Source organism: Scyliorhinus torazame, chromosome 1 (genome assembly GCF_047496885.1).
Source record: "Scyliorhinus torazame isolate Kashiwa2021f chromosome 1, sScyTor2.1, whole genome shotgun sequence".
In the NCBI taxonomy this organism is placed as follows: domain Eukaryota; kingdom Metazoa; phylum Chordata; class Chondrichthyes; order Carcharhiniformes; family Scyliorhinidae; genus Scyliorhinus; species Scyliorhinus torazame.
The window spans coordinates 273715463-273742089 of record NC_092707.1 but is presented as its reverse complement, the minus strand read 5'-3'; the positions used below and the strand labels follow the sequence as shown (position 1 = coordinate 273742089).

Here is a 26627-nt window from a genome sequence, read left to right as displayed (position 1 = left end):
TCGCTGGCGGCAACCCAATGGCCACGCTGTGCCTGGAAGTCAGCTCACCGCAGCACAGGGTGGCCGATAAAAGCCAGGAGACCCCGCTCCCGGGATCTACCCCGCATGCAACGCCTGACAAAATCCAACGCAATCCCCCAAGACGTTGCGATGTAAATCCCACTGATTCTGGGCATCACTTTTTGGCAAATCTGCATATTAGAACAAGACAGCTAATCGCACTTTAATGTTCAGATTCCAGAGGTACCCGAGGCGTGGAATCTATCTCCTCATAGACCTCAGGCAAGCTGCGTTTGGTCTCCACAAACGAGGACCAAACGGAAAGGCACATGTGGGGGTCTCTCAGGGAATCGGCGGTTCACAGCTGCATGCCCTTAGGGCAGGGTGGTGTCACCTGGGCAGTGCCAACCTGGCACCTTGGCAGTACCTCCTGGGTGTCAGCCTGGCATTGCCAAGGTGCCCAGAAGGCACTGCCAAATGGCACGGGCACTGCCAGGATGACATTTTCAAGCTGCCAAGCTTGCATTTGTTATGCGTGCATGATCAGGCCAGGGTTCCCGGCATTGGGAGGGGGATTGGTGTGGGGGTCACTTTGAGGGTCACGGAGATCGGGGGGGGGGGCATTTAAAAATGGCATCCAATCTCTTGCTGCACTGCAGAGTTCCGGCAAGCGGAGTTCCTCAGTGCAGAAAATGGGGCTATGTGCAGCCTCAGCTATGTGGGGCTAAACACGCTCGTTATGGGATTTTGTTCCTAATTAGTTTAATCGTGCCCAAAGGAAAGAATTCCATTGGTCTTTTTGATTTTGTTTTGTCTGCACATGTCCACACCATGTTAATGAGTGGGCGGCACGGTGACTAGCACTGCTGCCTCACAGCGCCAGTGACCTCGGTTCAATTCCGACGTTGGGCGACTGTGTGGAGTTTGCACATTCTCTCCATTTCTGCGTGAGATTCCTTCAGATGCTCCGGTTTCCTCCCAAAGTCCAAAACTGTTTAGGTTAGGTAGAATGGCCATGATATATTGCCCCTTCGTGTCCAAAATGTTAGGTAGGGTTACAGGAATAGGGTGGCTGGAGTGGGCCAAGGTAAAGTGTTCTTTCGGAATGTCGGTGCAGACTCAATGGGCCGAATGGCCTCCTTCTGCACTGAAATGATTCTATGATCTATTATTTATGATTCTATAATCTCTGTATCTGGACCCGCAGGGCTCTTTGGGCCTCGACTGCTTCTGCCTTTTCACCATTTCGAAAATACTCTGATCTGTCATTTTTAGGCCGCAGGTGAACAACTAACAAGTCAATAATGTAAGCATATATGTCAGGGAAAACATTGGTGCTGAGGGGATGAAGTGTGTACTACCTAAAGAATGCACTGCAGAAACATGCCAAGGCTCCTTCTGCAGTAACTAGCAAACTCACTAGAGGTACAAAAGCAACAAACGCATGGGAACACCATCACTAACAAAGATCCCTCGGAGTCAAACATCAGCTCGACTTGAGAATACAATCACCATTCTTTCATCACTGTTACGACAAATTCCTGGAAGTACCTACCCAAAAGCACTGTGGGGGCACCTTCACCCCACATATTCCAGTGGTGGTTCCACCATCATTTTTATTTTAATTCTTCCATGGGATGTTGGCGTCGCTGGCCAGGCCAACATTTCCTGCCCATCCCCAAATGCCCTTGAACTTACTGGCTTGCCAGGCTATTTCAGAGGGCTGTTAAGAGTCAACCACATTGCTGTGGATTAGGAGTCACCTGTAGGCCAGACCAGGTAAGGACAGCTGGTTTCCCTCCCATGAACTAGGTGGGATTTTATGACAACTGATAATTTTCATGGGCACCAGTAGTGAGGCTAGCTTTAAATTCCAGATTTTTATTAATTAATCAAATTTTAAAATTCCACCTGCTGCTGTCATTTGATGTGTCCCCTGAGCATTAGCGTGGGCCTCTGTTTTAGTCCAGTGCTATTATCACTTCACCACTGTCCCCTTAACTCACTGTCTGCCCATCCCTAATTATCCTCATCTCCCCAAGGGTGGATTTTGCCAGTGACACCCTCAAACCAAAAATGGATTTTGAGAGGTAGAGTGTCTCGGAAAGAACTACTCCAGGCCAATCAGTAAATGGTTTTCGGCATAAACCATCAGCTCACAGCAAGGAAAATGGACAGCTTGGAGTAAGAAAGAACAATAAAGGTGTGAAATGACAGGAAAGATATTTCAATGGGAAGGCACAATCAATTCAATAAATAATTGGGAAAATCCAATTGGTGTTAAATCAGAGTTGATAAGTGTAATATTGACTGCTACCATGGCACCATGCGTAAGGGATCCCACAAGAGCTAGCATTCTTAAAATGGCCCAGATGGTGTGAAAAAAAGTCATAGCATTCTTGAGTGACCAGTGTCCAGAAAAACTATCAAGCATGGTGCAGTAGCGCAGAATTTGTTGTCTAGTAGCCCTGAAGGCAGGACATAAAATCCAAATATTGTGCTACATACGAAATGTCCTTGCAGTTATAAGATTGTTGGTTATAAATATAAATGTTGCCACAGTCCCAGAGGACCATAGGCTGCTCTCCCCTTTGAGAGAGAGCTGATTGGGGAGTAATTTAACGTGAGGGTCACCACACTTCAGGCGAGGGCAAGGTTGAGAAGGCGGTGAAGCACTCAGCCGGTACAGGAATTGAACTTGCGCTATTGGCGTCAAAACCAGCCATCCAGCCAAGTGAGCTAACTGACCCCTATACCAAAAGCAGAACTTACTTAAGATGGGGTGCATTAGTATGACAAGAAACTAACTGCTGTGAGTGACAAATACTTAACACATTCATCACAAAGTCCTCTGTTATTTTAAAAGAGGTGTTGTTAACCAAACTAAAACAGCCGGCTAATATATCTAGCAAAATAACAGAGCAATGAAAGTGAAAATATAAAAACAGTATGCTGTGAATGCTGGAAATACTCAGCAGGTCAGGCCGTGATAAACAAGAGTTAATGTTTCAGGCCTGTGACTCTTCATCAGAAGTGAGGAAAGGTTAGAGGTGTATAAAGTTTTGAGTGAGGGGGAGCTGTGGTCAGGGGGAGCTGTGATCAGGTCAAAAAGTAGGTACCTGACAGGGTGGACGACTGCATGATAGAAGAATGAAGTCTTCCAGGGTCAAAGGTAATGGGGCAAGAAACAATTAAGAGATGTGTGTAGAGGAGGTGCAAAAAGAGAAATACCGAAAGATATGAAGGAAAGGAAACAAAATGGAGAACAAATAATGGTCTGAAATTGTTGAACTCAACATCAAGTTTGGAAGGCTGTAAATGTCTAATAGAAAGACAAGATGCTGTCGCTCAAGTTTATGTTGGGCTTCAGTGGCAGAGTGCAGCAGACAGAGGACAGAAACGTCAGCGGGAGATCGAGCAAGGCCAAGAATGAAAATGACAGACCACTGGAAGCTCGGGATCATCCTTGCAGGGCTGAAAAGACATGTTCTGTAAAGCGGTCACCCAATCTTCATTTGACCTCCCAAATGTAAAACCATATTATGAGCAGCGAATACAATATACTAGAATGATGAAATTAATGCTTGAAGTAATACTGTGTTTAAAAAAAAAAGTAATTCCTAAACAAAGATCTTTAAAAATTTCTATACAGCAAAGTAGATTATTTTAAAGTCAGATTGAATATTACAAAGAATTTATAATATATGAATCAATTGACTAGATAGATTCAACACATTCAGATAAATAAGGCCAATGTTATGTTTTAATTAGTTCCTTGTGTTTTATATCACATGTATAAAACCTTTACACCCAATCTCTGGTTTACCCAATGTGCAATTTATTTTAAAATCTCTCCCTCAAGGGTTTGACAATTTATATAAAATTTGTACATATTAATAGTAACATTTTTGCAATGGTCCTATAGCACATCAGAAAGAATTTTTGCAACAAATCCTTGAGGGGAGGCATTGAAGGTTAGGATCAGTAGGGTAATTGGAAACATTACCTTATGTTACTACAGCCAACTTTTTATAGTTTTCAGCTGTGAGCAATAAAAGACAATTATGAAACTATAGGTTGAAGATGACTGAAGGAATAATCAGTTCAGGTTCCCGGAGGGAAAAAGCCAGTTGATAAAATTAAGGCAACTTTACATCTTTTAGCTTTGATGAATTCAATCCAAAATTACAGCTCAATAACAACTGGCTTTCAACAGACCCTTAACATCATGTGCACAGTGCATAAACTATGGCCAACGCATTTAAATATTTAATTAGGCTTTGCTAGAAATTATGTGGGTCAATTAGATTCTAGCAACACAGGTGAAACGTAGTTGGACTCAAAGTCCATACACTTAAAAATTACTGCTGGCAACGCGAGTGAACAAAGTTTATGCACCTGTAAACCATTTTGGCTGTCGTCTAGACAGCAGGTTGGTTTTATGATGCATGATACCGTACACAGTTCCTACGGTGGAGCCATAACCTTAAAAAGGTAGGTCATCATTTTTCCCCCCCATTATTCCACTATTTCCATCCCAACAAAAGCATAACAAAGACATACAAGATACAGAGGGACCCATAACAACCCATTGGCAAATGCAGGCAGCAGTGTTTAGCAATCGTCTGGGAAACTCTCCATGTGGCAGTCTTGCACAATGCGATCAATTGGAAGCCGATTGGGAGATGTCCAAACATCTGTGGAGTAAGTGGAATTAACTTTTAATCTCTTTCCCCCTGGGCGTCTTTCTGTAACCTGGGAACAATACACAATGTGTTCTCAAATCCAATTGAATATTCCAATTCTGGGTTGCCAGTTCTGAGTATTCAGATTAGCTACTGGATGGTTTTGGTGACCTTTCAAATTCTTGGTTTGAAGGCACAATTTCACCTTTTCTTCTGCACCAGTACAATCAAGGTTACACTATTATCAGTGTTTTCCGATTGTGCTTCCACACTTTTCCTCTTATTGGGAGTCCAGCATCTGTTAGTGCAAATTCCATCTTGTTGTCAATGTTCTTTCACTGCCAGCATTTTCATATTTGTGGTCAGCATCATTGAACTCTCAGCACCAGGTATCAAAGACTCCTAGGGCTGGTTAGTGGTGGCACCCTCCTGCTTTTGAGGCAGTCCCCCAGGATCAAGAATTACTTGCTTATACTCTGGTTCAATGGGTTCCGAGATGGCTGATAAGTCCAATCGATGGTATCACATCAGCATTGACGAACCCTAGGAAGACCCGCCACAACTGCATGTGTTGAGGCTTTGGCGTTAAATGGTTCAATTACAAAATTTTGGCAAATTCACAAATGCGGTAGTCTCTTCCAAGACAAATCTTAGTAGATTGGCAATTATTAATGAAGGCGACTTTGCTGGCTCGGGCATGTGGAACACGGAAACATACCCGAGGGTTTTCTGTATCTGCAGGTTGACAGAGCCAGAAGGACGTCCAAAATCCATACATCAAGGAAGCTAAGGGGTGTAATATCAAAGCCCTAAATATCAATTTTGGCATCTGGGAGACACTAGCCAATGACAAAGGAAAAGAGTGACATCACCGATGGTCCAATGTACATCACCATGACGATCGGTAGCAGCTTGGCAATAGGTGCCAACACCAAAAACAACTCTCAGCCACTTCATATGTGTCACTTGTCGCAAAATAAAACTGCTTCTCAGATAGATTGACCTCTTTGGTCATCAACAAAAGTGCATCACATTTATTGTGATTCATGTACGTGATTTGGGCATCACTGGCTAGGCCAGCATTTATTGTCCATCCCCAGCTGCCCTACAGAAGTTGGTATTGAGCTGCCTTCTTGAACGGCTCCAGTCCTCGAGTTGTAGGTACATCCACAGAACTATCAGGGAGGGAATTCCAGGATTTTGACCCAGCAACAATGAAGGAACAGTAATGTATTTCCAAGTCAGGATAGGGAGTAACTGGGAGGGGAACCTTCAGGTGGTGGCGTTCCAATGTTTCTTCTGTGCTTGTCCTTAGAGATGGGAGTGGTTGTGGGTTTGTAAGATGCTGCCTAAGGAACCTTGGTGAACACCTTGTAGATGGTACACACGGCTGCCACTGTTCATCAGTGGTGGAGGGAGTGAATGTTTGGGGAAAGGGTAAGCACTCAAGCAGGCTGCTTTGTCCTGGATGGTATCAAACTTCTTGAGTGTTGTTGGAGGTGCACACATCTAGGCAACTGGGAGTATTCAGTTAGGCTTCTGGTTTGTGCCTTAGGATTCCCAGCCTCTGACCTGCTCTGGTAGCCACAGTATTTATATTGATAGCCCAGTTTAGTTTCTGGTCAATAGTAGCTTCCATAATAGTGGGGGGATTTTAGTGATGGTAATGCAATTGAATGGTATGGGCAGATGGTTAGATTCTTACGGTGACACAATGGTTCGATTCCGACCTCGGGTAATTGTCTGTGTGGAGTTTGCACATTCTCCCTATGTCTCCGTGGTTTCCTCCGGGTGCTCCGGTTTCCTCACACAGTCCAAAGGTGTGCAGTTTAGGTGGATTGGCCATGCTAAATTGCCCCTTAGGGCGAGGTTGCAGGATTAGGACAGGGATTGAGCCGAGGTAGTGTGGTCGTTCAAAGGGTCAGGGTCAATGCAGACTTGATTTGCCCAATGGCCTCTTCTGCATTGCAGGATATCTATGATTCTTGTTGAAGATGGTCATTGCCTGGCACTTGTGTGGCATGAATGTTACTTGCCACTTGTCAGTCCAAATCTGAATATTGTCCAGGTCTTTCTGCATTTGGACATGAACTTCTGCATTAGCTCCTCCATCCCAATAAATTAAATTTGCTGTATGTCCTTCATTTCACGTAGATGGAAGGATATTGATGATGTCATTGAATGTCCGTTAAGCATGGTTGGATTTCTAACACCAGGACTTTCCAAATGCCTTGCAGTTGGTTTTCTGGTGGCGGATGCAGCGATCTATTCAAATTCCCGTTGCCTTTGGCAGGACTGGATAACTCCACCAGCGTGAGAGGCTGTAAAGTCCCACCCTCAAGTCTTGTTCTATTATCTATTTTGTTCTGAATAAGGCAGCAACCATAATTGTGGACCCCAAACATAATAGTTAGATGACAAGAGCGGTTCGCCTTGACTGTAAACATCAGCAGTAGTGAATGTATGTTGAATTTTGTCAGTTACTTAATCTCATTAGCAAATGTTGGTATTGACATACTGTTATAACCTGCCTACTGACGATTGGCTGGGGACTAATGATTATCCCACAATCCTATGGGAGTATGAACTTCCCCAATGAGGGGGGCAGAGAAACTCCTACTATAAATAAGCTGGCCAGTCCAGGAACCAGGAGGAAGGAGAAGGTAGCAAGGGAAGTTATTGCTACTGCTATGTATATATTGTTATAGTAAATAAACTTTATTATTTTGTATCCTTAAAACTCGTGCTGGATTCTTCGGGGCCCTTACAAAACTGGCGACGAAGGTAAAAGTGAATAGCTGTCTACACTGCTGAAGCCACCTCCCTGGATTTTTGTTGGATACAGGTTGGAAGTTGTTTTCTATTATACCATGCCTCTGTACGGACGTTTGGATGTTTTTGATGCTGCGCTGGAAAGCTGGAACCAGTACACGCAACGGATGCGTTACTATTTCCGGGCAAACAATATCACTGAAAACGAGCGCCAGGTGGTCATATTGCTCACCGCCTGCGGACCGCATACGTTTGGGGTGATTAGGAGCCTTACGTACCCAGCTGCGCCGGACACCAAAACGTTTGACGAACTTGTGAATATAGTGGGGCAACACTTTAACCCAACCCCGTCCACGATAGTCCAGCGTTACCAGTTTAATACCGCTGAGAGGACCCCTGGAGAATCCCTTGCCGATTTTTTATCCAGGCTACGCGGGATTGCGGAATACTGTGACTATGGTGAGACCTTGTCAGAAATGTTACGCGACCGTTTGGTTTGCGGTATTAACAATGCGGCCACCCAGAGAAAGTTGTTAGCGGAGCCAACATTGACTTTTCAACAGGCAATACAAATAGTCTTGTCCCGAGAGAGCGCAGAGCGAGGTGTACAGGAGCTACAGGGAATGGAAGTGCATGCCTTGGGGCGAAACCCTTTCCGCCCAAAAACGTCCCCCCGCACTCCTGCGGTACCTTGGGCGAGGCAACGACCAGACCGACGCCAGTGGCCATCGGACATTCCTCCCCGAAGGGAGCCTTCTCCAGAGCCAATGGATGAGGAGCCATGTCCGTGTCAGACTTGTAGGCGCCGACCCCGTCGCGGACGGCGGTCCTGGGGACGCCAGAGGCGCCGTCGTTCCGACCGAAACTGGGACCAGCCCAGGGGCCGTAACTGGGACCAGCCCAGAGGCCGTACCTTCCATGTGGATGAACCTGCGGCGACCACTCCTGAGGACGTGGAGACGGAGGACGACTGCCTGCAGCTGCATTGTGTGGCAGCTCCCCGTGTGGCCCCCATTAAGGTGACAGTACGGGTCAATGGCCACCCGCTGGAGATGGAGTTGGATACTGGCGCAGCGGTCTCCGTGATCGCCCAGAGGACATTCGACCGCATCAAGCAGGGTATACAGACCCTTACACTAACTGACTCACAGGCCAGGTTGGCCACCTACACGGGGGAACCACTGGACATTGCAGGAACTACAATGACCCCTGTTGTCTATGGACGCCAGGAGGGGCGTTTCCCACTTATCGTAGTGCGTGGCCATGGGCCCAGCCTGTTGGGTCGGGACTGGTTGCGCCATTTGTGGTTGCAATGGCAGCACATCCTCCAAACAGTTTCTGGAGGGTTGACTGAGGTGCTAGGACGATACCCAGAGGTATTCCAGCCTGGTCTGGGGAAAATAAAAGGGGCCGTAGCCTGTATCCAAGTTGAACCAGGAGCCACACCGCGCTATTTCCGGGCGCGCCCAGTGCCTTACGCTTTGCTCGAGAAGGTAGAAGGGGAGCTCACTCGTTTGGAGAGTTTGGGTATTATCAGGCCTGTCCGTTTTGCTGACTGGGCAGCACCAATTGTGCCAGTAATGAAGCCAGATGCCACAGTTCGCTTGTGTGGCGACGATAAACTTACAGTGAATACAGTTTCCCGACTCGACCGATACCCAATGCCTCGCATAGAGGATCTCTACGCGAAACTTGCAGGCGGACTCTCATTCACAAAATTAGATATGAGTCACGCCTACCTGCAGTTGGAGCTGGACCCTGCCTCCCGACCATATGTAACAATTAACACACACCGGGGCCTGTATGAATATACACAATTGCCCTTTGGAGTATCCTCTGCCTGCGCAATTTTTCAACGTGTTATGGAGGGCATTTTGAGAGGTTTACCACGTGTGGCTGTCTACCTAGATGACGTGTTGATTACAGGGACGTCGGAGAAAGAGCATTTGGAAAATCTGGTGGCTGTCCTTAAACGCCTTTCGGAGGCTGGAGTCCGTTTACGTCACACAAAGTGCGTATTTCAGGCAAAAGTAGTAGTCTACCTAGGTTATCGGGTGGACCGCGAGGGTCTGCACCCCGTCGCAGAGAAGGTGCGTGCAATTCAACATGCCCCCACCCCGACTGACACTTCGCATCTTCGTTCTTTTCTCGGTCTCGTAAACTATTACGGGAAGTTCCTCCCCAATCTGGCAACTACGCTGGCCCCCTTACACCTGCTGCTAAAGAAAAATCACACCTGGGTTTGGGGTCAGCCGCAAGAAACCGCTTTCCGGCGGGTAAAGCAACAATTGTCGTCGTCTGGGTTACTAACCCACTATGATCCGGGAAAGCCTTCGCTCGTCACATGTGATGCATCCCCGTATGGTATTGGGGCTGTCCTGTCCCACAAGATGGAGAACGGGGCCGAGCGACCGATAGCTTTCGCCTCCCGCACATTGACTGCAGCGGAGAAGAAGTACGCGCAGATCGAGAAGAAGGGCCTGGCAGTGGTTTTCGCGGTGAAACGCTTCCACCAGTATGTGTACGGCCGCCATTTCACTATCGTGACTGATCATAAGCCCCTGCTGGGACTCTTCAGAGAGGATAAGCCGATACCGCCCATTGCTTCTGCACGGAACCAGCGCTGGGCTTTGTTGCTTGCTGCATATGAGTATTCTCTGGAGCACAAACCAGGTACGCAGATAGCAAATGCCGACGCACTGAGCCGATTGCCTTTATCGACCGGCCCCATGTCGACCCCCACGACCGGTGAGGTGGTCGCAACCCTAAATTTTATGGACACCTTGCCTGTCACGGCATCACAGATCCGTGAGTGGACCCAGACGGAGCCAGTCCTGTCAAAGGTTCGGCACATAGTCCTGTATGGTGGGCAGCATAGACAGCTCCCAGGCGAGTTACGGGCATTTTCCTCCAAGCTGTCAGAGTTCAGCGTGGAAGACGGCATCCTCTTGTGGGGGACGCGTGTGGTTGTCCCGGAAAAAGGCCAGGAGCTGATATTATCAGACTTGCACAATGGGCATCCGGGCGTGACCAAGATGAAAATGTTGGCCCGGAGTTATGTCTGGTGGCCAGGCCTCGACACCGACATTGAGAAGGTGGCCCAAAACTGCTCCATTTGCCAGGAGCATCAGAAGCTTCCGCCGGCCGCGCCCCTACATCACTGGAAATGGCCAGGGCGGCCTTGGGCACGCTTACATGCAGATTTCGCAGGCCCTTTTCAGGGATCCATGTTCCTTTTTACTAATTGACGCCCAGTCCAAATGGCTGGAGGTGCATAAGATGCAGGGGACAGCGTCCTGCGCAACAATTGAAAAAATGCGTTTATCATTTAGCACGCATGGCCTCCCCGAGGTGCTGGTCACGGATAATGGCACTCCATTCACGAGTGAGGAGTTTGCTAGGTTTACAAAGATGAACGGCATCCGCCATATCCGCACTGCCCCTTACCACCCGGCTTCAAATGGGTTGGCAGAGCGTGCAGTGCAAACATTCAAAAAAAGAGGCCTAAAGAAGCAGTCTTCCGGATCAATGGACACGAGGCTGGCTCGGTTTTTGTTTACGTACAGGACCACCCCCCATACAGTGACTGGGGTAGCTCCCGCAGAACTCCTAATGGGCCGGAGACTTCGCACCCGCCTTAGTATGGTCTTCCCGGACATTGGCGCAAAAGTACGCCGCACACAAGAACGGCAGGGACCGGGATTGTCTCAGCATCGTCCGATTCAGCAGTTTGCGCCCGGTGACCCAGTATTCGTGCGGAATTTTGCTGGTGGTGCCCAATGGGTTCCTGGGGTACTCTTTCGCCAAACGGGCCCTATATCGTACCAAGTGCAAGCCCAGGGTCGTCTCCAGCGAAAACATGTAGACCACGTCCGGTCCAGAAGATCATCCCCGCAAAAGATTCCCCGCCCCCGGAGCTCAGTTCAACAGCGGCAAAGACCAGAGACAAGGGAAGGTAGTCCTCCAAATCTTCCACTGGTGCCTCACTCAAAGCCTGCGCAGGTCATGACGGGACCGAATGGGGACAGAGACGCTGACATGACGGAGGCAGCAGACTCTGACTCCGAGATGGAGACACAGGATGAATCAGAGGGGGAATCCTCGGGTCCACAGGCTGTGGATGTACAACCGCGCCGTTCATCACGGAAGCGCCGGTCTCCGTCTCGTTATACACCGCCTGATCCAGCGGCGCGTGCAAATGGCGTCCGGCCTGCGGCCAAACGAGTTCGACGCCTCCCTTCGCCAGGGCCTACGGTGGATTCCTTGGACTTTGGGGGGGAGGGATGTTATAACCTGCCTACTGACGATTGGCTGGGGACTAATGATTATCCCACAATCCTATGGGAGTATGAACTTCCCCAATGAGGGGGGCGGAGAAACTCCTACTATAAATAAGCTGGCCAGTCCAGGAACCAGGAGGAAGGAGAAGGTAGCAAGGGAAGTTACTGCTACTACTATGTATATATTGTTATAGTAAATAAACTTTATTATTTTGTATCCTTAAAACTCGTGCTGGATTCTTCGGGGCCCTTACAAAACATACTGACCTAGCTCTATATTGACTTAATGAGGTAGAATCTCCTCAATCTGACTTGTGGCAAAATTGCACTCAAATGTATGCAGTTTGTCAGATCGGCAACTTAAGCTGAACTTTCTGGAGAATAATCAGTAGCTGCACAAACATAAAATCCAATGTAAAACAAGTGAAAATTAGCGTAAATAATCAGGGCCCAGGAAAATGTGGGTAAAATATTACCGAATGTCTAATTCCTTTTTCACCACAGACATTGTGAAATGTAATAACATAGAATTTACAGTGCAGAAGGAGGCCATTCGGCCCATCGAGACTGCACCAGCTCTTGGAAAGAGCACCCAATCCAAGGTCAACACCTCTACCCTTTCCCCATAACCCCAACCAACACTAAGGGCAATTTTGGACACGAAGGGCAATTTATCATGGCTAATCCACCTAACCTGCACATCTTTGGACTGAGAGGGGAAACCGGAGCACCCGGAGGAAACCCACGCACACACGGGGAGGATATGCAGACTCCGCACAGACAGTGACCCAAGCCGGAATCGAACTTGGGACCCTGGAGCTGTGAAGCAATTGTGCTATCCACAATGCTACCGTGCTGCCCCACTGTAACCATTTATGCGCATTAAGCATAAGCAACCCAAAAACAAATTGCTTATTTTACCACTGTCGGGTTGTGTTCCAATTTCATTACAATACATTCAAAATTAAAATGGGTATAGATGGCTTGAAATTAGTATCAATAATCGGGACCCAAGGAAAAAACTCAGGTCTCTACACTCGGGGGCTTCGACTCCCTCCACATTAACAAGATCTGTCTTTGGGCTACCAGGTAGGCAAAGGCCAAGACGTTAAGTTAGAAAATTTAAGCTTCAACTCCCCTAACTACCATTTATGCAAAGCAGGCACAGCAAATTTAAGAAGCTGCTTGCACACAGCTTTTCATTTTAAAAAAATATTTTAAGGTATTTGAAATTTTTTATAACAGTTTAACATAAACAATGACATCAACATGGTAAAATAAACATCCCCCCCCCCCCAGCCCAATCTTCATGCACCTCAACCATACAACAACAATCCGCCCCCCCCCCCCCCCCCCCCCGCCCCCCGCCCCCCTTTGGAATACTGCATCTGGTGACATTTTAATTTTCCCTGACAAAGTCGACAAACGGCTGCCACCTCCGGGTGAACCCAACCATTGACCAGCTTAAGGCGAACTTTATTTTCTCAAGACTGAGAAACCCAGCCATGTCACTAACCCAGGTCTCTACACACGGGGGCTTCGAGTCCCTCCACAATAACAGGATCCGTCTCCGGGCTACCAGGGAGGTAAAGGCCAAGACGCGGCCTCGTTCCCCCCCGAACTCCCGGGTCTTCCGACACTCCAAAGATCGCTACCTCCGGACTCGGCACCACCTGTGTTTTTAGTACCGTGGACATTGCCTTAGCAAAACCCTGCCAAAACCCTCTAAGCTTCGGGCGTGCCCTAAACATGTGGACATGATTTGCTGGGCTTCCCACGCACCTCGCACACCTATCCTCAATAGCTTTTCATTTTTTAACGCAACTTCCACATATGCCACGGAAATCCATTAAAACAAACAGAAAATACAGCACAAGTCTCAGCAAGAATTATTATTTTTTTAAATGCCCTCAAGGTTGCTATAAAACCCAAGACCAAAATTCTTTGCCGTTGCAGGGCGCAAGAATCTGTCCGCAAGGTGAAGTGAGCCCCCGAACAGAATGCAACTGGCCAAGACTTGCCTTTGAGAGTTGGGAGGGTGGCAATTTTGTTGAGCAGGGATTCATTTTGATGGATGGTTTGACGAAAGGTTGCAAAAGAACGAGGCTATAGTAACTGTAATTACACAAATAATTTTTAGAACCCAGATTATACACATTTCTAGGTAAAAACATGGAACTAACTCCGCAGACCAACATACTTATGCATTTTATCAGCTTTTTTACTTTGTAAATGTTACAAGAAAGTATTCAAGGTGGATAAAATGCAGGTCTCCATGAGCAAAAATATGCTATAAAAATCACTGCAAAACAGTAGAGCTCAAGCCCTTCTGCCTCCAAATATTAGGTGTACATTTGCTCCCTTTTAGAACAGATTAAAAGACAGGAACACACATGTTCCACAATTCTATGTAAGGGAGGAGAAGGAGGAGGTACAGAGTTCAGTAAATGAAGTAAATGGGGTTTCTGCACACAAATCTCGTGAATGATGCAAATGTTGGAGCACAGTTATTAACAACAGCACTATTCAAGAATAAAGACAGTGGGCATGATCTGCCGACTGCCAGTCTCACTCAAACATGCACTCACACTATCTATCCAAGGTGTGGGATCTAACCCCCTCGCCTCAAGAGATCTCGGGTGAGCGTGTTCAGTGCTGGTCTCCACAAACAGGGACCAGGCGGAATGGCATTCATGGGGATCACCCATTGGTTTGGAGGCCCCAGGTGCTTGCCCTCTTGGCAGGGTGGCACCCTGGCACTGCTGGTGCCACCTGGGTACTGCCAACGTGCCAAGGTGGTGCTGCCAGTTAGCAGGGACACAGCGGGGTGCCAAGCTGGCATTTCCCTGTGCTGTGGATCGGGCCTGGGGGGGTGCCCTACACAGGTGCAGGCAGGCCTGAAGACCCCCTTATAGGTGAGTTTGGGCTTGGGGGGGGGGGGGGGGGGGGGGGCAGGTTTGGGAGTTGAGAGATCGGGATGCCATTTTAAAATCTGATCTCCTTCTGCGCTGAGGTTTCCAGTGAGCGGAGCTCTTCGGTGCAGAAAACGGGACTACGTGTGACCTCATCAGGACGTTCCTCTCGAAGGCCCCAAATCTAGCCGAATGGGCTTAACATGCTCGCTACGGGACTCTATTCCCATTCGGATAGATCGTGCCCAGCATAAATAAGCTGCAGGCAAACATCTTTAGAAAAAAAAACTGCTCAACCTTGCTTTAACATAGGAACAGGAGTAGGCCATTGAGCCCCTGGAGCTTGTTCCACTATGCAATTAGATCATGCTTGTCTGTACCTTATCTCCATCTACGACTTTAGTTCTGCAGCCCTTGATTAACAACCTGTCAGTCTCAGTATCAAAATTTTCAACTGGCCCCCAGGCCTGAACCATTTTTAGGGCAGGTAACCTAACATCACCACCGAAAGGCCTAGTTCTCATTTTAAGTTATATGCCCATCTTCTGGACTCTCTCACCAGAGGAAATATTTTTTCTCTCTCTATCTCGTTATCCTATCAAATCCTTTTATCATCTTAAACATTTAAATTGGAACATTGCTTAATCTTCTCCATGCAAGCCATGTCTAGGCAATCTGCCCTCATACATTAACCTGGTAATTCTGTACTCCCCCCCCCCCCCCCCCATCCTTTCTGTGATGCAATGCCGTGCAACATCACCATCATCAGTTTATCTGCTACTCTAATACTTGCCCGAGTGAAGGGGGTGTCATGGCTTCATTTCGGATTTCCCTTCAGTCCTTTTTTAAAAAAAAATGTTATTAAAAGTTTCAATTTTACAAAACAAAACATATACATTTTATAAAACCCTAGAAACAAACAGGAAAAAAATACAAAAGAGAACACTATGATCCCCGCCCCCCCCCGCCCCCGCCCCGACCCCAGCAATTGACGGTGATTAGTTCCTTGAACAAAGTAATAAAAGGCCGAAAGGCCGTCACCTCCGTTAGAAACCTTTAACCAATCCCCTCGTGTTGTACTTAACCTCCTCTGGGTATTAAAAACTCCATTAAATCCCCTAACCATGCCGGGGCACTTGTCGGGTCTGGAGACCACCACCCCACTACCTCCGGACGATCAATGAGGCAAAGGCAAGGATATCTGCCTCCACCCCCGACTGCAGCCCCGGCGAGTCCGACATCCCAAATATGCGACCAAAGGGCAGGGCTCTGGTCTGCATTCAGCATTGGCGACATGGTGCTAAAGAAGGAGATCCAAAAGCTCACAAGTTTGGGATAGGACCAGAACATGTGCGTGGGTTTGGCCGGACCCCCGGAACAGCGCTCACACTTTTTTTTTATAAAGTTAGAGTACCCATTTCATTTTTTTCCAATTAAGGGGCAATTTAGCGTGGCCAATCCACCTACCCTTGCCCATCTTTGGGTTGTAGGGGTGAAACCCACGCAAACACGGGAAGAATGTGCAAACTCCACACGGACAGTGACCCAGAGCCGGGATCGAGCTTGGGACCTCGGCGCCGTGAGGCAGCAGTGCTAACCATCGCACCACTGTGCTGCCTCCCTGTTACATACATAAGAAAACAAAATCCAATACCCCTGCAAGGCTCCAATTCCAGGGATTTCCATTGTTATTACTTCAACCATTGCCCCCTAACCACATTGCTCTCCTCATGTAACATACACAGTTCCAGAATAATGACAAATATATACAGTGGAAGGACAGCATGGTGGCACAGTGGTTAGCACTGCTGCCTCACGGCGCCACGGTCCCAAGTTCAATCCCGGCTCTGGGTCACTGTCCATGTGGAGTTTGCACATTCTCCCAGTGATTGCGTGGGTTTCACCCCCACAACCCAAAGATGTGCAGGGTAGGTGAATTGGCCACGCTAAAATTGCCCCTTAATTGGGGAAAAAAAATGAATTGGGTACTCTAAAATTTATAAAATAAAATAGAAATATATATAGTGTTCAAAAAAAATCCCAAACAAACCCATCCCCATTAATCTATAACACTTGGTCTTTAACAAAGGCGTTCATCTCCTCCAACATGTCAAAATAGTGGTCTTTCGCCTATTTTAGGGGCTGGTTTAGCACACTGGGCTAAATCGCTGGCTTTGAAAGCAGACTAGGCAGGCCAGCAGCACGGTTCAATTCCCGTACCAGCCTCCCCGAACAGGCGGCGGAATGTGGCGACTAGGGGCTTTTCACAGTAACTTCATTGAAGGCTACATGTAACAATTTTCATTTTCATTTCATAGTTTGTAACCCAAAACCTCGCTCCGCTCTGGTATTACACTGCCTTTGCCAAGGCCACCCATCACTTCACCAGCTCCGTCTATGGTGCTCCCCACCCACCTCATGTGTCAATCTTCTTTGGCCCATTTCCGGACCCTCTCCTCTCAGAAGCTGTGGAAGAGAAAGATACTTAGTGGGATTCGGGCCCTCCATCCCCTCCGGCAACCCTACAATTCTGAGGTTCTGTCTCCTTGATCTATTCTCCAGGTCATCCACTTTCTCATTTAGGATCTTGTTTCTCTCCCCCACCAATGAGATCTCCGCCTTCAGCGAGGTGATTTGATCTCCATGCCTCAACACGGTTTCCTCCTCTTCCTTCAGCACTTCGCCTTTCTTTTCACAGCCTCCGAGATTTTCTCCATCTTCTCCCAAATTGGACCAAGAGCCTCTTCAATCGTTTTGAGGGTGCCTATCATCCTCTGCCCTTGTTTTTCGCAAGGTTTACCAAACTGCTTCTCAAACTCCCGCGGCCAGAACCTGCGCCAGCCTATCTGCAATAATAGGAGTGGCTGCACCCTCCGAAGTTTGACTCCACCACCTTCCCTCCTGCTGAGCCACGCAGACTCCCTGAACTCGTCAAAGTGTTTCCACTCGTAACATTCTTTCCACCAGCCCTTTTGAAATTTGAGACATTATTTTGTCAACGGGTTCACTAAACCCTTAGATAGGCCGAGTGTGTTCACCAAAACTCCCTGGGAATTGGGCAAAAGGCTCAAAAAAACAAGTATCCAGATGGGAGCTATTTGGTATGCGACCTTCTCCTACATGCTGCCAGCAGAAGTCCTCCCTTCAGTTCTGGCCAATGGTCGATTCCCCTCTTTCACATCAGCAATGGGGTTAAACGCCTTTTGAGCTTCCCCGCTATTCTGTTACACAGTTCCCTCATTAAAACCAGAACCCTACAAGGCCAAAACGCGACTAATAAAATTACGATAATTCAGCAGCCGTTGGAAAACCGCATATCACACACTTCAGCTGAGCTTTGCATTCAATTCTAGCCTTTTGTGACGCAGCCTTTACTGAAAATCTCTACCAGTAAATCCAAGGTAACAAATTTGCAAGTGCATTGTTGGTGCTTTAAAATGGAAATCATTATCTCCCTGATCTCCAGAACCGATTTTGTTCATAAAATACATGAAACATTAATCTGATAAAGATTCCTTTGTGGTTTGGCCCCAATACAACTGATGTAATAACTTGCCTTGTTTCCTTTTATGTTTATAGCCCTTAAAACAAATGTTCTGGATAAAAAGGATGTCCTGCCGATCAGAATGTAATCACAGAAATGTTAACGGCCATTTAGTCTTCAGCTAAGCCTTCAGCTGGGGCGATGTCATCGTCGACATGAAGCATCAGGAATAACATGAAGGACAATACGGTTAACGGAATTGCATTGCAAAGTCATTTTCTTACATTTTCCAAGTATGTATTCCATAAATGGAGGCCGGTTAGTCAACTGGATGGCTAGTATGTAGGTCAGAGTAATGCCAACAGCACTGTTTGATTCCCATCCTGACTGAGGTAGACCTAGGACTTGCCTCCAGGGACAGGACATGTCAAACCACCAGTGGCAAAATAAAACTAAAAAACAAAAACAAAATTACCAAGGAAAGGCGCAGCAGACAATGAGTCAAGAACCTGCTTTTGGATAGGACACATGTGGAATTTTACTGAAATAATTCTCCAAGTGTCTTGTTAGAACACGCATAGACATGCATTACAGCCAACCATAGGCATGTTACCACTGACGTATGTGCAGAAAATTACGAAAGCAATATTACAATAATTCTGACAAGTACATTTGCGTTGACTTGGATGGTTGTTATAATGTATAGCCAGAATTTTCCAGCCCTTTCTGGCAGGTTCTTCCAGTCCCACCGATGTGAATGGAGATTTCAGTGGCTCGGTGGCCCTGCTGCGAGTGTGGACTGGAAAATTCCAGCCAATTCCAACCGTGACAGGTTGACCCTGGGTTTTCAAGTGATGTCGCCAAAGGGCAGTATGTAAATGAGCAAAATGGCCAAGAATTGATCCAAAGACAGAACCAGGTGAGAGCACACCAACTAAGCGGGTGTGTTTGGCTGTGTCAAACGTTGTTTGGGGGTTGAGGAAGACAAGGAGGTCACGGAAGTCACAAATGTGTCATTTGCAGCTTTAATTAGGAGCATTCTCATGCTACACCAAGTATAGGAAGCTGATTGGAGAGATTCCAACATGACATTGCAGGGAGAATGAAAAGCAACAGGTCCAAGGATTTGGAAGAGGAAAGTGGGATTGGGGATAGGGCAGCCTTTTTCAGTGACAGAATGATGGATTTCGATTTCGGCGTGAGAACAGCTGGTGAGTCAGTTTCAGCGGGAGCATTGCGGAAGTGGCTGCTGGGAGGTAAGTCAACCTTTAAAAGCACTTGTCTTTGCAGGGGCAGGCCAGTCGATTTCGGCGGGAGAATCAGCTGGTGAGTCAGTTTCAGCGGGAGCATTGCGGAAGTGGCTGCTGGGAGGTAAGTCAACCTTTAAAAGCACTTGTCTTTGCAGGGGCAGGCCAGTCGATTTCGGCGGAAGAACAGCTGGTGAGTCAGTTTCAGCGGGAGCATTGCGGAAGTGGCTGCTGGGAGGTAAGTCTGTCCTTTAAAAGCACTTGTCTTTGCAGGGGCAGGCCAGTCGATTTCGGCGGGAGAATCAGCTGGTGAGTCAGTTTCAGCGGGAGCATTGCGGAAGTGGCTGCTGGGAGGTAAGTCAACCTTTAAAAGCACTTGTCTTTGCAGGGGCAGGCCAGTCGATTTCGGCGGGAGAACAGCTGGTGCGTGTAGTGTCTCCCACCCGCCCTCCTCCTCTAACCTAATAATAAAACCCATTGGTCTGAGGTAAGTACCATATTTTATTATATTATTATTATTTTTTATAAAAATTTAATTTAGTTGTTAGCCAGATCTTGGTAGAAAGTAAGAGGAATGGCAGGGAAGGGAGTGCAATGTTCCTCCTGCAGGATGTTTGAGGTGAGGGATGCAGTTAGTGTCCCTGCTGATTTTACCTGCAGGAAGTGCTGCCATCTCCAGCTCCTCCAAGACCGAGTTAGGGAACTGGAGCTGGAGTTGGAAGAACTTCGGATCATTCGGGAGGCAGAAGGGGTCATAGATAGCAGCTTCAGGGAATTAGTTACACCAAAGATTGGAGATAGGTGGGTAACTGTAAGAGGGACTGGGAAAAAGCAGTCAGTGCAGGGATCCCCTGCGGTCGTTCCCCTGAGAAACAAGTATACCGCTTTGGATACTTGTGGGGGGGACGACTTACCAGGGGTAAGCCATGGGGTACGGGCCTCTGGCACGGAGTCTGTCCCTGTTGCTCAGAAGGGAAGGGGGGAGAGGAGCAGAGCATTAGTAATTGGGGACTCTATAGTCAGGGGCACAGATAGGGGATTTTGTGGGAGCGTGAGAGACTCATGTTTGGTATGTTGCCTCCCAGGTGCAAGGGTACGTGATGTCTCGGATCGTGTTTTCCGGGTCCTTAGGGGGAGGGGGAGCAGCCCCAAGTCGTGGTCCACATTGGCACTAACGACATAGGTAGGAAAGGGGACAAGCATGTCAGGCAGGCTTTCAGGGAGCTAGGATGGAAGCTCAGAACTAGAACAAACAGAGTTGTTATCTCTGGGTTGTTGCCCGTGCCACGTGATAGTGAGATGAGGAATAGGGAGAGAGAGCATTTAAACACGTGGCTACAGGGATGGTGCAGGCGGGAGGGATTCAGATTTCTGGATAACTGGGGCTCTTTCTGGGGAAGGTGGGACCTCTACAGACAGGATGGTCTACATCTGAACCTGAGGGGCACAAATATCCTGGGGGGGAGATTTGTTAGTGCTCTTTGGGGGGGTTTAAACTAATGCAGCAGGGGCATGGGAACCTGGATTGTAGTTTTAGGGTAAGGGAGAATGAGAGTATAGAGGTCAGGAGCACAGATGTGACGTCGCAGGAGGGGGCCAGTGTTCAGGTAGGTGGTTTGAAGTGTGTCTACTTCAATGCCAGGAGTATACGAAACAAGGTAGGGGAACTGGCAGCATGGGTTGGTACCTGGCACTTCGATGTTGTGGCCATTTCGGAGACATGGATAGAGCAGGGACAGGAATGGATGTTGCAGGTTCCGGGGTTTAGGTGTTTTAGTAAGCTCAGAGAAGGAGGCAAAAGAGGGGGAGGTGTGGCGCTGCTAGTCAAGAGCAGTATTACGGTGGCAGAGAGGATGCTAGATGGGGACTCTTCTCCCGAGGTAGTATGGGCTGAAGTTAGAAACAGGAAAGGAGAGGTCACCCTGTTGGGAGTTTTTTTATAGGCCTCCTAATAGTTCTAGGGATGTAGAGGAAAGGATGGCGAAGATGATTCTGGATATGAGCGAAAGTAACAGGGTAGTTATTATGGGAGACTTTAACTTTCCAAATATTGACTGGAAAAGATATAGTTCGAGTACAATAGATGGGTCGTTTTTTGTACAGTGTGTGCAGGAGGGTTTCCTGAAACAATATGTTGACAGGCCAACAAGAGGCGAGGCCACGTTGGATTTGGTTTCGGGTAATGAACCAGGCCAGGTGTTGGATTTGGAGGTAGGAGAGCACTTTGGGGACAGTGACCACAATTCGGTGACGTTTACGTTAATGATGGAAAGGGATAAGTATACACCGCAGGGCAAGAGTTATAGCTGGGGGAAGGGCAATTATGATGCCATTAGACGTGACTTGGGGGGGATAAGGTGGAGAAGTAGGCTGCAAGTGTTGGGCACACTGGATAAGTGGGGCTTGTTCAAGGATCAGCTACTGCGTGTTCTTGATAAGTATGTACCGGTCAGACAGGGAGGAAGGCGTCGAGCGAGGGAACCGTGGTTTACCAAGGAAGTGGAATCTCTTGTTAAGAGGAAGAAGGAGGCCTATGTGAAGATGAAGTGTGAAGTTTCGGTTGGGGCGATGGATAGTTACAAGGTAGCGAGGAAGGGTCTAAAGAGAGAGCTAAGACGAGCAAGGAGGGGACATGAGAAGTATTTGGCAGGAAGGATCGAGGAAAACCCAAAAGCTTTCTATAGGTATGTCAGGAATAAGCGAATGACTAGGGTAAGAGTAGGACCAGTCAAGGACAGGGATGGGAAATTGTGTGTGGAGTCTGAAGAGATAGGCGAGATACTAAATGAATATTTTTCGTCAGTATTCACTCAGGAAAAAGATAATGTTGTGGAGGAGAATGCTGAGCCCCAGGCTAATAGAATAGATGGCATTGAGGTACGTAGGGAAGAGGTGTTGGCAATTCTGGACAGGCTGAAAATAGATAAGTCCCCGGGACCTGATGGGATTTAACCTAGGATTCTCTGGGAGGCCAGGGAAGAGATTGCTGGACCTTTGGCTTTGATTTTTATGTCATCATTGGCTACAGGAATAGTGCCAGAGGACTGGAGGACAGCAAATGTGGTCCCTTTGTTCAAAAAGGGGAGCAGAGACAACCCCGGCAACTATAGACCGGTGAGCCTCACGTCTGTAGTGGGTAAAGTCTTGGAGGGGATTATAAGAGACAAGATTTATAATCATCTAGATAGGAATAATATGATCAGGGATAGTCAGCATGGCTTTGTGAAGGGTAGGTCATGCCTCACAAACCTTATTGAGTTCTTTGAGAAGGTGACTGAACAGGTAGATGAGGGTAGAGCAGTTGATGTGGTGTATATGGATTTCAGCAAAGCGTTTGATAAGGTTCCCCACGGTAGGCTATTGCAAAAAATACGGAGGCTGGGGATTGAGGGTGATTTAGAGATGTGGATCAGAAATTGGCTAGCTGAAAGAAGACAGAGGGTGGTGGTTGATGGGAAATGTTCAGAATGGAGTACAGTCACAAGTGGAGTACCACAAGGATCTGTTCTGGGGCCGTTGCTGTTTGTCATTTTTATCAATGACCTAGAGGAAGGCGCAGAAGGGTGGGTGAGTAAATTTGCAGACGATACTAAAGTCGGTGGTGTTGTCGATAGTGTGGAAGGATGTAGCAGGTTACAGAGGGATATAGATAAGCTGCAGAGCTGGGCGGAGAGGTGGCAAATGGAGTTTAATGTAGAGAAGTGTGAGGTGATTCACTTTGGAAGGAATAACAGGAATGCGGAATATTTGGCTAATGGTAAAGTTCTTGAAAAAGTGTGGATGAGCAGAGGGATCTAGGTGTCCATGTGCATAGATCCCTGAAAGTTGCCACCCAGGTTGATAGGGTTGTGAAGAAGGCCTATGGAGTGTTGGCCTTTATTGGTAGAGGGATTGAGTTCCGGAGTCGGGAGGTCATGTTGCAGCTGTACAGAACTCTGGTACGGCTGCATTTGGAGTATTGCGTACAGTTCTGGTCACCGCATTATAGGAAGGACGTGGAGGCTTTGGAGCGGGTGCAGAGGAGATTTACCAGGATGTTGCCTGGTATGGAGGGAAAATCTTATGAGGAAAGGCTGATGGACTTGAGGTTGTTTTCGTTGGAGAGAAGAAGGTTAAGAGGAGACTTAATAGAGGCATACAAAATGATCAGCGGGTTGGATAGGGTGGACAGTGAGAGCCTTCTCCCGCGGATGGATATGGCTGGCACGAGGGGACATAGCTTTAAACTGAGGGGTAATAGATATAGGACAGAGGTCAGAGGTAGGTTCTTTACGCAAAGAGTAGTGAGGCCGTGGAATGCCCTACCTGCTACAGTAGTGAACTCGCCAACATTGAGGGCATTTAAAAGTTTATTGGATAAACATATGGATGATAATGGCATAGTGTAGGTTAGATGGCTTTTGTTTCGGTGCAACATCGTGGGCCGAAGGGCCTGTACTGCGCTGTATTGTTCTATGTTCTATGATTCTATTGAGGAAAGGAACAATTATGACAACATTGAAAGGGAGAGGGGGACTGCCCAAGGAAAGGCAACCATTTACAATGTCAACTAGCATGAAGTCCAAGAGAAAAAACTATGGGGACAGCAAGTATGCGGAACGGTGTCAGATAGAGTCATAAAGTCAGAATTTTACAGTACAGAAAGAAGCCCTTCGGCCCATCGTGCCTGTGCCAGCCATCAAGCATCATCTATTCTAATCCCATTTTCGAGCACTTGGTCTGTAGCCTTGTATGCTATGGTGTTTCAAGTGCTCATCTAATTCTTCTTAAATGTTGTCTCGGCTCTATGTTGTCTCGGCTCTACCACTTTTTCGGGCAGTGAGTTCGAGATTCCCAACATCCTCTGGGTGAAAAGGCTTTTCCTCAAATCTCCTGATCCTTACCTTAAATCTATGGCTCCTGGTTATTGACCCCCTCAACTAAAGTTTCTCCCTATCGATCCTATCTATGTGCCTCATAATTTTGTACATCTCAAATCAGGTGCCCCCTCAGTCTTCTCTGCTAGAGTCCCAGCCTTGCCAGCCTCACTTTATAGCTGAATCGCTCCAGCCCAGGCAACATCCTGGTGAATCTCCTCTGCAGCCTCTCTGGTGCAATCACATTCTTCCTGTAGACGGAGTTAGGTCAATTCGGCATCCATTGGACTTACTGAAGTGAAGATAGAGCTACAAGATGAGTTGAGAGTAAAAGGTTTTTCGAGAAAATAGACATCAACGGCAATGGCAGAAGAGACGCTGAGCACATTGACAACTGTAGAAATATTACAACAAACAGAAATCCAAAAGCTTCATAGCCGACAGCATGATAGTGCAGTTGTATGTGACCGACAGACTGAAAAAATGGAAAGCTCAGGCTTTGAATTGGCATGGCAACCCAAAGTCCCTCTGTATTAGTTAATCTATATATCCGCAACTGAGGGTGGAGGGAGGAGGAAATACATTTTAGCGAAAAGAATTTTGATTCTGTGCACCTATCACGTTTCAGCCTCTAAACCAGGGAGAAACGCCCAACGGCCGCGACTGACTTTTTAACCTTGCTCCATCCGATTGGCACCCAGATTATCCAATGGGTGATTAGCTTTCCAACGTCACATCCAGCATGTCATTGCTCCGCTGCCCAATAGGAGAAGGCGGGGGCAGTACTTCCGGTGGTGGGACTGTTGGAGCTCGGGGCCTGTGAAGAACACGGTGAGCGGCCGAGTGAAGTTTGTGTGAGGGGTGAGAATGGCGGGTCACGATGCTGGCAGTCAGCACCAGTTCACTGGCTTCCACAAGTACTTCAATGCCTACACCATCACACGGAGGAGGAATTATGTGATAGCTACATAGCAGCAATTTGTTTGCTCTTCAAACTGAGATCCAAGAAGCAATCACTGAAAATAAATGACATTTTGGTTCTCTTCAGAGGACGGGCAAGTGGAATTTAAGGAGCAGCATGTGAAACTTGTGTGAATGTTTGAAACCTCTGAAATTGTGTCACTATAATGGTCATCAGTATTCACAAATAAAACTCATGCCAGGTGCTGTTTAAAAAAAGAGAATGAAATCCACATGCATGCCCCCTCAGGCGGATCTGGCAGTGCACAAGCCCAGCAGGGCAGACTGCTACCTGTTGACGTCGGCGTACTTCTCTTCCTGACATCAGCACACTGTCCCATACCATCTCCTCCTGACGTCAACGCACTGTCCCAGGGCCAAATATCTTTCTTAAAACGACAAAGTCTTCCCACCAGACATGACGGCAGAGAGGTACGCGGCCAGCATGCACACTGACATCACACGATCCGTGCTTTGGCCACAAAAGCATAGAGGAGAGATTCCTCCATTTTGTACTGCCAGAAAGCAAGCAACAAGAGTGTGTGAAGAACTGAAGATGGATCAGTTTGTAATAAGGAAGAGGGCCAGGGACACAAACAGGCCAGAATCTCACAACTGAATCTGCTGGAGAGACCTTCTCAGGAAGACTCCACGGCAGGACAACGCAGTGCTCGTTTGCGCTCCAGGGAGTCTGATGAACAACCCATTAAGAAGCTGAAATCGGGAACAAAGCCTGTGATGATTTCTTGAGGTATGGCTTTATTAATTGTACCAATGCAAATGAAAGATTAAAAACCTCAAAATTTCAAAGGCATTTGAAGACTAGGCACGGCAAGTTCGAGGACAGACCTCTTAAATTTTTTAAAACTTTTTTTTTAAAAAAGGATGCAGTGAGAACTTAAATCATTAGCTGAAGTCCTTAGCAGAAATGTAACATTGAATGGCAAAGCAAGTGAGATCGTGAGGGCCAAGCAGACTCACCTGTCGCATTAAAGGCAAGTGAAAAGGTAGCGAAATTCAGGTGGCGTGGATCACGAAGATCGGCTGGCGTGGGTCCCGAAAGATGGCCAGTTGGTACAAATGGGTCCTGGGCAAAAAAGTATGAAAAACACTGCTCTAAACGTTGGAAACAGTGCACTGAGCAGCCATGCTGAACTTTGAATGAATGGAAAACAAGTTGAACAGAACCACTATGGATGCCAAACTCTTCTATTTCTGCGTCATTACCCCAGTAGCGTTTTGATGCAATAACATATTCACTGAAGCAAATATGGCCATGTTTGAGGGACAATATATTTCAGAATTGCTCATAAACCTTTGAAACAATCAAACAAACCAAAAAGTCCAACCAGTAGGAATGCTGTGCTTGAAAAAGTGAACGGAAAAGCTGAATGCCATCCTTAACTATGTCCTATCCAATGGTGTTCGCTA

At 47.3% G+C, this 26627-nt stretch overlaps 1 protein-coding gene across 7 annotated transcripts in view; it reads right to left on the bottom strand.

Moving 5' to 3' along the window:
• The window catches only part of LOC140421442 (1-phosphatidylinositol 4,5-bisphosphate phosphodiesterase beta-4-like), a 677584-nt gene that overhangs the window by 609543 nt on the left and 41414 nt on the right, over window positions 1-26627 (bottom strand). The window contains exon 1 of one of the 7 annotated variants that reach the window (XM_072506180.1): window positions 26178-26196. The exons of the other annotated variants lie outside the window; for them this stretch is intronic. The gene's annotated coding sequence lies outside the window, so the exon portion shown is untranslated. Of the gene's footprint in view, window positions 1-26177; window positions 26197-26627 lie in introns of those variants that run through there. 7 annotated transcript variants of the gene reach the window in all.